The sequence below is a fragment of the Chiloscyllium punctatum genome, chromosome 44, assembly GCF_047496795.1.
Source record: "Chiloscyllium punctatum isolate Juve2018m chromosome 44, sChiPun1.3, whole genome shotgun sequence".
NCBI classification, from domain to species: Eukaryota; Metazoa; Chordata; class Chondrichthyes; order Orectolobiformes; family Hemiscylliidae; genus Chiloscyllium; species Chiloscyllium punctatum.
Genome location: NC_092782.1, coordinates 42,815,097 through 42,826,573, shown reverse-complemented (window position 1 = coordinate 42,826,573; position 11,477 = coordinate 42,815,097).

Genomic DNA, 11,477 nt, shown 5'->3' with positions numbered 1-11,477 from the left:
GGAGATTTGTGAAACCACTTCAAACGTTAACCCTGTAAAAACACAGAACTTAGAGGGAGGTGTAGAATAGTAGGAGGAGAATAAAGACTAGTCAGGAGATGTAAAGTGTTAGTTGTAAAAAACTTGTGTGTAAAGAACCAAGGTGATGAAGTCAGATCATACAAGAATGTTACTTGATGGAAGAAAGCACTAGCAAGACCCTGGCCTTCCATGCATTTTTTCATACAGATAAATGCAAATAGTTTGAACTAAATTTGAATGCTGTCCTTGCAGTTTGAGGCTTCAAGAGGCTACTAATTTTATCGCGACAAAACCCTCCACTATCATCTCTTCCAATATTTCTGAATGATCAGAGTGCAATAACATGCAGTACCAGATGAGCAATAATTGCCTGAGTAACTGTCTTCTTCTCCAGCTAAAAGCCGACAGCCACCGACTGCATCCTTCTACCAAGCATCAAAGGTTAATTTGAATTACTCACTGCCCTGGTATAACACTTAATAAAAAATAATTATGCTTTAGGTGATGGATTCATTGGCTGGGCCAGTATTTATTGTCCATCCATAATTGACTTTGAGAAGATAGATGGAAGCATAAATTGGGATAGCACAGCGATTACAGAAACATGGCTAAGAGAGGGACTGACAGCTCAATGTTCTGAGATACAAATGTTGGGTTAGGTGAAGGGCACAAGGGGAGGCAAGAGGAGGGGGAGTGGCATTTTTGATTAGACAAAACATGACAGCAGTACTTAGAGAGGCTTTTTTTCCAGAGAGATCATCTGGTGAAACTACATGGGGGAATCTGAGAAATAACAAGTGGGTGATCATTTTGATGGCATTGCTCTTTATGAACCCCCAGTAGTCAGGAGGAAATCAAGGAGGAAATATGTTGGGAGATCACAAGATTGATAGGGTTGTAATAGTAAGGAATTTTACAAACATGGACTGCAACTGCTTTAGTGTTAAGGGCTTGGATGAGGAGGAATTGTTAAGTGTGTTCAATAAAGCGTTCTTAATCAATATGGAGTTATGAGGATGCAACAACTTAATGGTATTATCACTGGACTGCTAACCCAGACCCAGCAACCTGGGTTCAAATCCTACTATAGTCGATAGTGGAATTTGAAATCAATTAGAAGTCTAATACCATGAAATCATTGCCAATTGTCAGGAAAAACCCATCTGGTTCACTAATGCCCTTTAGGAAAGGAAACTGCCGTTCTTACCTGGTCTGAACTACATGTGACTCCAGACCCACTGCAATGTGATTGGTTCTTAACTGTATCCTGGGGTGAGCAATAAATGCTGTCCTATCTAGAAAGTCCCTCAACCAGCAAATGATTTTTTTTTAAATTATAAGGTTGTCCTACTGGAGAAGGGGCAAAACTTGACATTCTCTTGGGAAATAAGGCAACACAATTGATTGAAGTGTTAGTGGGGGACCAGTGACCATAATCCTATCTTGTTTAAATGTTAAAGTTCTAAATTGGGGCAAGGCTAATTTTGATATTAAAGTTCAACTTTCAAAAGTTAATTGGGGGAGGGTATTTGCAGGTCGAGGGACATCTGGCAAGCTTTTAGAAGTCTTATCACGAGAATTCAGGGAGAATATGTTCCTATTAGTGTGAACGGCAAGGCTAGCAGGAGTCGGGAACAGTGGACGACTAGAGATATTGAGGCTCTGATGAAGACAAAGGATGTATATGTCAGATACTGGCAGCTGGGATCAAATGAATCCCTTGGGGAGTAGAAGGACAGTAGTACACTTTAGGGAAATCAGAGGGCAAAAAAAGGGACATGAGATAGCTTGGCAGATAAGGTTAAATAGAAGCCAAAGAAATTCTACAAAGATAATTAAGGGCAAAAGAGTAACTGGAGAGAGAATATACTCCCTTAAAGATCAACAAGACTATTTATGTGTGGAACCATTGGAGATGGGTGAGAGCCTAAATGAATACTTCACGTCAGTACTTACTGTGGAAGACATGGAAGCTGGAGAACTCTGGGAAATAGTGATGTCCTTAAAAGATTCCAATTACTGAACAGGAGGTACTGGAGGTCTGGAAACACAAAGGTAGGTAAATCCCCAGGACCTGATCATTTTCCCCAAGACATTGAAGGAAGCTGGGGAAGGCATTGCAGGACCTTCATATTATCAACAACCACAGATGTTGTGCCCAAAGACTGGAGGGCAACTAATGTTGTGCCATTATTTAGGAAAGGCTGCAAAGAAAAGCCAGGGAACTACAGACTGGTGAACTTAACATCAGTGATAGGTAAATAATTGGAGGGGATTCCAAGAGACAGGATTTACACGCATTTAGAAAGGAAAGGACTGATAGGGATAGTCAGCATGGTCCTCTGCACAGGAAATTGTAACTCACAAACTTGATTGAGTTTTTTTTGAAGACTTGACCAAGATGATAGAAGGAGTTTGAACAGTAAATACTGTCTACGTGAACTATAGCAAGACTATTGATCTGGCTCCTCGTAGTAGACTGGTCAGTAAGGTTAGATCATATAGGATCCAGAGAGAGCTATTCAATTACATACAAAATTGGCTCGACAGTAGGAAATAGAGGGTGGTAGGAGAGGGTTGTTGTTAAGACTGGAGGCCTGTAACCAGCAGCATCATGCAAGGCTTGGTACTTGGTCCACTTTTGTTCATTATTTATATAAATGATTTGTATGAGAATACAGGAGGCATGCTTAATAAGTTTGTATATGACACCAAAGTTGATGGTATTATGGACAATGAACAAGGTTATCTAACAATACAAATGATCTTGATCAACCGTGCCAGTGGACTGAGGAAAGGCAGACTGAGTTAAATTTAGAAAAAAATACAAGGTGTTGCATTTTGGCAAAACAAACCAGGGTCAGATTTACAGTTTAATAGTAGGGTCCTGGGGGGGGAAAGGTGGTGGTGGTGTGTGTGCGTGTGCTATCGAACAGAGAAATCCAGGGGGGGGGGGGGGGGCGCAGGAACATCATTCCTTGAAAGTGGCATCACAGGTAGATAGGGTAGTGAAGGAGGTGTTTGGCACAGTTGTCTCCATTGGTCAGAACATGAAGTACAGGAGTTGAGAAATCCTGTTATGGCTGTCGAAGACATTGTTAAAGTCACATTTGATTAAGGTTGCATACAATTCTGGTTAACCTGTTTTAGGAAGAATAGTATTGTTATTAAACTGGAAAGTGTGCATAAAAAGAAAAGAAAGATTTACTATAATGTTACCAAGAATGGAAGGTTGGAAGGTGTGAGTTATAAGGAGAGGCTGGGACTCTGGAGTATAGGAGGCTGACGGGTCACCTTATATAGTGTCATGATGTACATAAATAATGTGAATAGCTAAGGTCTTTTCCCCAGGCTAGGGGAGTTCAAAACTATAGGGCATAGTTTTAAGATGAGAGGGAAAAGATTTAAAATAGAACTGAAGGACAACTTTTTTCACAGAGGGTGGTATCCATGCGAAATGAACTACTAGAGGAAGTGGCAGAGGTGAATACAATTACAACATTTGAAAAAACATTTGGACAGATACATGGATAAGAAAAGTGTCAAGGGATGTGGGGCAGATGCAGGCAAATGGAATTGGTTCAGTTTAGGAAACCTCAACAGCATTGTCAATTTGGGTCACAGGGTTTGTTTTTGTGCTGTATGACTCTTAGATGGTGACAAGTCACCTCCTTGAACTGCTGCAGTCTATTTGGCATAGGTACACCCACAATTATGGAGGCACTTAAAAGGATATTGAACCAGTGACAGGGAAGGAGCGGAGTTATAGTTTGACAATATAGTGGCTGGGCGGAAAACTTGCAGGTGGTGGTGTTTTCATGTTTCGACTGCCCTTGCCCTTCTGGTTGGAGATAAAGTCATTGGGGTAATAAAATGGAAGAGATGATGAGCCCAGTGGCTAACGACTAATTGTATTTTCATTTATTCAATTGATGATCCTTTTGAGACATCTGTCCTTCTCAATGCAATAACAAAATAATAATTGAGATTTGATTGGGTCTTTTCCAGTGCTAGTGAACTAACAGAGACTGTTCTCTTACCAGTAACTCTCTTTCCATGAGAAGACATCTCACCTATCATTAGAAGCTCACTGTAGTTAGTCAGATATGGGGAGGTGTACCACAATCTACACATAAAATATGTGTAAATTGTTCAATCTGTCTTGAGGTAGGGACCCACAGGCATCAGGAGGCCTCCACGTACCTTTTCTAAATGGATAGTTTTCACCCACGAGCCACCAGCCTTGAATGCCAACAGGATATTTGACACAAAGGAATTACAAGTATGGCAAGAATTCATTCTTTCCAGAAAGAGAAACAGAATAGTCTCTCCTCTCTTTCACTAATCAAAGATTCAGAGTAAACTGTAACTGAAGATGGAAGATTCCAAATTTGATTTCATCAGGTTTAATATAAACATGCAGTGTCTTATTAAAATACCGATAAAATAAATATTCAATAGCTTGGGCTACTTCAGCCACTTCATGAATCACTGAATTGTGGCCGATCCACTTTTGAACTTAGTTTCCAGTAAGCAGTAATTGTTCTTTATAGTCTTCTACTCTTCTAAAACAGTGTCCACATTAGTTCGATACAATATTCACTGAGGCTGGAATAGTGCATGATCCTGTGAATATTGAACCATTCTTTCCTGAAGTTACTTGTCAGCTAAAATCAATTCCATGTAGGCCCCAGTCAAAAGGTCTTCTTTCTTTATCCCCAGTTCATCCATCAGCTTCTGGGCTATTGCTTCTCCTTCTTCTAGACTTTGGTCTTCACCAAGAACCACCTTGGAGAAAAAACACAGATCAATGGTCAAATTAAAAAAAAATGCAACCCATATCATAAATAAAATCAAACTGTCAGTGCACAAATTTAAGTTTTAACAGACCAAAGCTTTTCAGTTGAAATCAATCCCAACACTGAAGACAATCCCAATGGATAAGAGCCCATACAAAATAATGTAATCAAATGAATAACCCTTCTTCCATTCTGTTGGGATTGTTCTGTTAGAACTATTCACTTGTAATCAATTTCATTTCTTCAAGTACCGCTTGCCTGTAAACGGCCATCAAACAATACACCGTATGTGTCACTGCAGCTCATGTCCCAGGCTGGTGGTTTGTTCAGATATTTGAGAATAACTCATTCTGAAGATAAATTTATATATATTAATTCTTTTTAATCAACATTTGTAACTGAACATTAACCAAACACAAAACAACATCAACTAATCTCATGCATTAGGCTAATTCATTGCTTAGAAATTACTAGGTGACTGTACATTTCCAATAGCGAGACTCAACCGGACAGATCTGCAGGGTCCAAGTATGATTAGCTAATCTCAATCAGGTTTCAATAAGTCTAAGGAGGAGAATAATGAGGGAAGGTTCTACCTCTTGATTTATGGCTTTGCTACAAAATTCATATAGACAAATGGGCAAAGATCAGTTGTGATACCCTCAGTAGTGAAATACTCTTGACTCCATCTAGGTTCACATGGAATTGAACTATATCACAGTCCGTCAATGCCTTCAAGAGGGAGGAAAAAGGGAAAGCATCATTGATTTAAATCAATGTAATGCAAATATCTCACCTCCAACTCCATGAAATTTCCTAATCCTTTCACTTGATCCACATGAATGCGTGTTTGTCCAACCATATACAACCAACGCTCTTTCTTCACAATACCCTTTACTCCTAGAGCATCAGACAACACTTTCTAAGGAGAAAGAAACTTATAATTAGTACAGAAAAAACAAAATACATGGAAATCTGAAATAAAAACAAAATATTGGAACATTCAGCATCTATGCAGCAAAAAAGTATCATGTTTTTATTTGACGACATTTCAACACAACTGAAAATTAAGGTGCAAAAAAGTTTCAATCAACTATGGAGTTCAATAAGAAAAGAACAGAAAGGAGTCTGTGATATGATGGAATGTAAAAGAGACTAACTTTCAACATAGGTGGATGGTGCAGGCACAATGTGATGATAATGGGACCAGATAATTAAAAAGATAGGTCAACAGGAGATGCAAATCAGCTGCAGAATCGTTACCAAAATTTGCTGTCTTTCAAAAAAAAGTGATGGTTATAACCTGAAATTTTTGAATTCGATGCGGAGTACAGAAGACTTCATTCAAAAATGAGGTAATGATAATACAAGGCCAAGTCAAGATGCTGTGGACTTTGGAGGGGAACATGGCAGTGGCAGTGTTTCCATGCATCTGTTACCCTTGCCCTTCTATTTCTCAGAAATTGCAAGTTTGGAACGTGGTATGGAAGAATCACTGGCAAATTGTTGCAGTACATCTTGTAGATGGTACACACTGGTGTCACTGTGTGTTGACGGTAGAAAAAGGGATTGTTTAAAGGTGGTGTATGGGTCAAAACTTATTTAAATTGCATATTTTTACTGAATTCGCATTCCATCTGCTGCCATGATAGATTTCAAACTCATGACACCAGAACAGTAACATGGGGCTCTGGATTGGTAGTCCAGTGACACATTAACACTACAATATCACCTCCCATTAGTCACGATGGCCTGGCACACTCCCAGCACATAGACTTCACAACAATGATATAGGAAAGTGATAGAATAATTTCAGCATTTCAGATGTGGCATCATTCAAAAAGATCCAAGACTCACCGTAAGACCATCTGGATCAGTTGTGGATGATATTGAATAATCAGAAAGCTTGGGTCCATCCATATCAGCACGCTGATAGAATATAAGCTGGCCACTACCATTCTGTAGAAAAAATTATAAATATGATGCAAGGGTGGGTGACATGGTAGCTCAGTGGTTAGTACTGCTGTCTCACAGCGCCAGTGACACAGGCTCGATTCTAGTTTCGGCCAATTCTGTGTGGAGTTTGCAAATTCTCCCCATCTCTGCGTTTGCTTCCTCTGGGGAGTCCGGTTTCCTCCCACAGTCCACTGTCAGGTGGATTGGCCATGCTAAACTGCACTGTAGTATGCAGACTAGCTTTGGGAAATACAGGGCTACAGGTATAAGGTAGGGAATGGGATGGTCTTTGGAGGGTGGATGTGGACTTGATGAGCCGAATGGCCTGCTTCCACACTGTAGAGATTCTAGATCTATATGTGAGAAAACAAGAAATTGAAAACAGAAGCGATATGGGTCTTCTTTTTGTTTGTCATTTATTTAAATGATTTGGATGAGAATATACAAGTGTTAGGTTCTTTTTCTTGAGATTCTCACACTTGATGCAACTGCAATACACCAACCTCTGTTAACAGCCAACACTTATTAAGCAAGTACAAGCTTTGGAATAATCCTTAACATTCTTCGCAATGCTTGCAAAGCCGTATCAAGAGATCTCTTTGAACAGAGGAGCCAGTTCTTCCTCTATACAAAATTTTACATCACAGTCAGTAATGCCCACAAAACAACCCCCAGCCGCTCCTCCAAAGTCACATGCTGCTCAAGACACAATGCAGTGGCTTGACCATTTCCAGAAACAATGTAATTTAGATAATTCCTTAATAGTAAAATCTGGTGTAAGTATTGTTTTTAACTCCTGGGTGTAGTCAGAATTTTGACTGCAAAGTTCTTATTGATTCTGAATAGGAGGTGATAATGTAAACTTACTCTGGATAGGAGATGACAATGTAATTTTTAAAATATTCTACCTGCAAGACAGTGGGAGGAAACCGGAGCACACGGAGGAATTCCATGCAGACACGGGGAGAATGTGCAAACAATGGATCTGAATTTCAGGTAAAATAAAAGGGACAGTCCTTGAAGCCAGGGCAGCACATCTACTACTCACAGGATGCACCTGCACTATGCTCGAACAGCAAAACCCTCTAACAGCAGAAATTTTAAAATTCCAATTTCCATGTCTATATCACAGAGGAGGAAGTGCTGGATGTCTTGAAACGGGTAGAGGTGGATAAATCCCCAGGACCTGATCAGGTGTACCCTAGAACTCTGAGAAGCTAGAGAAGTGATTGCTGGGCCTCTTGCTGAGATGTTTGTATCATCAATAGTCACAGGTGAGGTGCCGGAAGACTGGGGGTTGGCAAACGTGGTGACATTGTTGAAGAAGGGCGGTAAAGACAAGCCAGGGAACTATAGACCAGTGAGCCTGACGTCGGAGGTGGGCAAGTTGTTGGAGGGAAACTTGAGGGACAGGATGTACATGTATTTGGAAAAGCAAGGACTGATTAGGGATAGTCAACATGGCTTTGTGCGTGGGAAATCATGTCTCACAAACTTGATTGAGCTTTTTGAGGAAGTAACAGAGGATTGATGAGGGCAGAGCAGTAGATGTGATCTATATGGACTTCAGTAAGGCATTCAACAAAGTTCCCCATGGGAGACTGATTAGCAAGGTTAGATCTCATGGAATACAGGGAGAACTAGCCATTTGGATGCAGAACTGGCTCAAAGGTAGAAGACAGAGTGGTGGTGGAGGGTTGTTTTTCAGACTGGAGGCCTGTGACTAGTGGAGTGCCACAAGGATCGGTGCTGGGTCCTCTACTTTTTATCATTTGCATAAATGATTTGGATGCGAGCATAATAGGTACAGTTAGTAAGTTGTGGATGACACCAAAATTGGAGGTGTAGTGGACAGCGAAGAGGGTTACCTCAGATTACAATTGGATCTTGACCATTTGGGCCAACAGGCTGAGATGTGGCAGATAGAGTTTAATTCAGATAAATGTGAGGTGCTGCATTTTGGGAAAGCAGATCTTAGCAGGACTTATACACTTAATGCTAAGGTCCGAGGGAGTGTCGCTGAACAGAGACCTTGGAATGCAGGTTCATAACTCCTTGAAAGTGGAGTCGCAGGTAGATAGGATAGTGAAGAAGGCGGTTGGTATGCTTTCTTTTATTGGTCAGAGTATTGAGTACAGGAGTTGGGAGGTCATGTTGCGGCTGTACAGGACATTGGTTAGGCCACTGTTGGAATATTGTGTGCAATTCTGGTCTCCTTCCTATCGGAAAGACGTTGTGAAACTTGAAAGGGTTCAAAAAACATTTACAAGGATGTTGCCAGGGTTGGAGGATTTGAACTATAGGGAGAGGCTGAACAGGCTGGGGCTATTTTCCCTGGAGCTTCAGAGGCTGAGGGGTGACCTTATAGAGGTTTAAAAAAATTATGAGAGGCATGGATAGGGTAAATAGGCAAAGTCTTTTCCATGGGGTCGGGGAGTCCAGAACTAGAGGGCTTAGGTTTAGGGTGAGAGGGGAAAGATATAAAAGAGACCTAAGGGGCAACTTTTTCACAGAGGGTGGTACGGGTATGGAATGAGCTGCTACAGGAAGTGGTGGAAGCTGGTACAATTGCAATATTTAAGAGGCATTTGGATGGGTATATGAATAGGAAGGGTTTGGAGGGATATGGGCCAGTTGCTGGCAGGAGGGACTAGATTGGGTTGGGATACCTGGTTGGCATGGATGGGTTAGACCGAACGGTCTGTTTCCATGTTGCACATCTCTATGACTCATCACCTATAACAAAGACAATAGTTACATTAGGACATCACCTCCTAATCATGCAGATGCCTCTTTTTCATCATTACTGGGTAAATACTCTTAAATTACCCATCTAACAGTGCATTCATACAGACTGCAATGGTTCATCGTGCACCTCAGTACCACTTTCAGAAACATAATCAATGCCACACTTCTTAGTAATGTCCATAGCTGGAAAAAATGTTTAAAATATAATCCTCTTGGTAGTAGTGATGTAGTGGAAGGATGCATGAATACAGAGATAAATGAACCAGGATATTGCAGCAAAAAATGGAAGTTTCTCAAATATATTCAGGGCTGTTTTAACTGACCAGGGAGCCAACCATACCAGATGTGATAATGATTAAAACACATTATTGACATTCTGAGTGAGTATTTTGTATGTTGCTGACCAGACTAAAATTGAATTAGATGTTAGGTTTGAGGGAAAATGATGAAATAAAATTTCAAAATTAAGTAAAGAAAGCATCAACATGATAACAAATAACTTTACCTCTATAATCACAGTTGAACATTTAAAGGATAAACCTGGACAGTCAGATCATTAAAAGCATCTGGCACCGCACAATATTAACACATACTACTGATTGGTTAAGAGTCTGCTTGTGTAGCTAGGCAATCGTGGTTAACAAATGAGCTCAAAGGTGATGTCAAGCTCAAAAAAAAATTTACACAAATCCAAGAAAAGTGGTTATCCAATAAATTGCAAGAGCTACAAAAAGCAACCAGGTGCAAAAGTATACAAGAGTGGTCAACACATCAAAAGATTGGAACACAAACTAGATTAATTAGTTGTGATCACTCACACAAAATTTCTTGGCTACATTTGCTGAATGGTCTGTCTGAAATTTCAGATCCTTACCAGTCACCAAGTGGATGCCAGTCTTACTGACCTTCAGATTGCGCAGTTTAAGCCGCCCTTTTGACACATTGAAGAAGGTATCTTTTTGCATTATTAAAACTCCCTCTGATTTGCTTAATCTTTTAGCACTTTTTATCAGCTGATCCCAATCATGGACTGCTGCTTTGATCTCCACATTACGAGGCATTTTCAACTGAAAGAAGAAACACAAGTTTGAGTTTGAGAACAGGCACAGGAATTTTTGCTTACTGAACAATGCTTTACGATGAACAGTAAACATGTCTGGTACTGAATCCCTTCAAATCCCATTATCCCTTCAATGTTGTAGACAACTTCAGGTAGATGGGTCAATTGAGGTGACAATTGCCTTCAAAGTTCCCACTGCACACCAGTGTCCAAACGTTCACATTTGGAATGGCTATATGGATGACATAACAAAATTGCATCAAACAATAAATGAAATAGGAATGCTAATCACAAGATGAAAAGGCAGTTCTAACCTCATACTTTCCATAATGCATGATCCTAGTATAATTTCTACCCAACCATTTAATTCCCTTCCACACCATTGAAACACACCATTTGGCCCAATGTGCGTTTGCTGACTCTTGGAAAGGACTGTCCCATTAATCTCACTCTCCTGCTCTTTCTTGATTACCCTGGGCTTAATAGTTTCCCTTTTCAAGCATTTCATCTAAATCCCAATTTTAGACTACGTAATTGAGCCTTAGGATAGCCAAGACGGGTCCAATTGCCTCTTCTGTTACATACCCATTTTTTGAACATTTCCACCTGGGCAACCTATAGTCGGGAGGACTCAACATTGACTTCTCCAATTTCAAATAACCTTCCTCCCCATACCACTCCCCGCCACTAACTGGATTCATCCCTTCCAATAACCAACCAGGTCATACTCTCCACCTGTCTTCACCTAACCCCAACCTCACCACCCCCTTTATCTGCAGCTTCCCCCACACCCAGTCCTGAAGGGTTACACATGAAACGTTGACATTGCCTGGCCTGCTGTGTTTTAAATTAGATTACCTAGTGTGGAAACAGGCCCTTTGGCCCAACAAGGC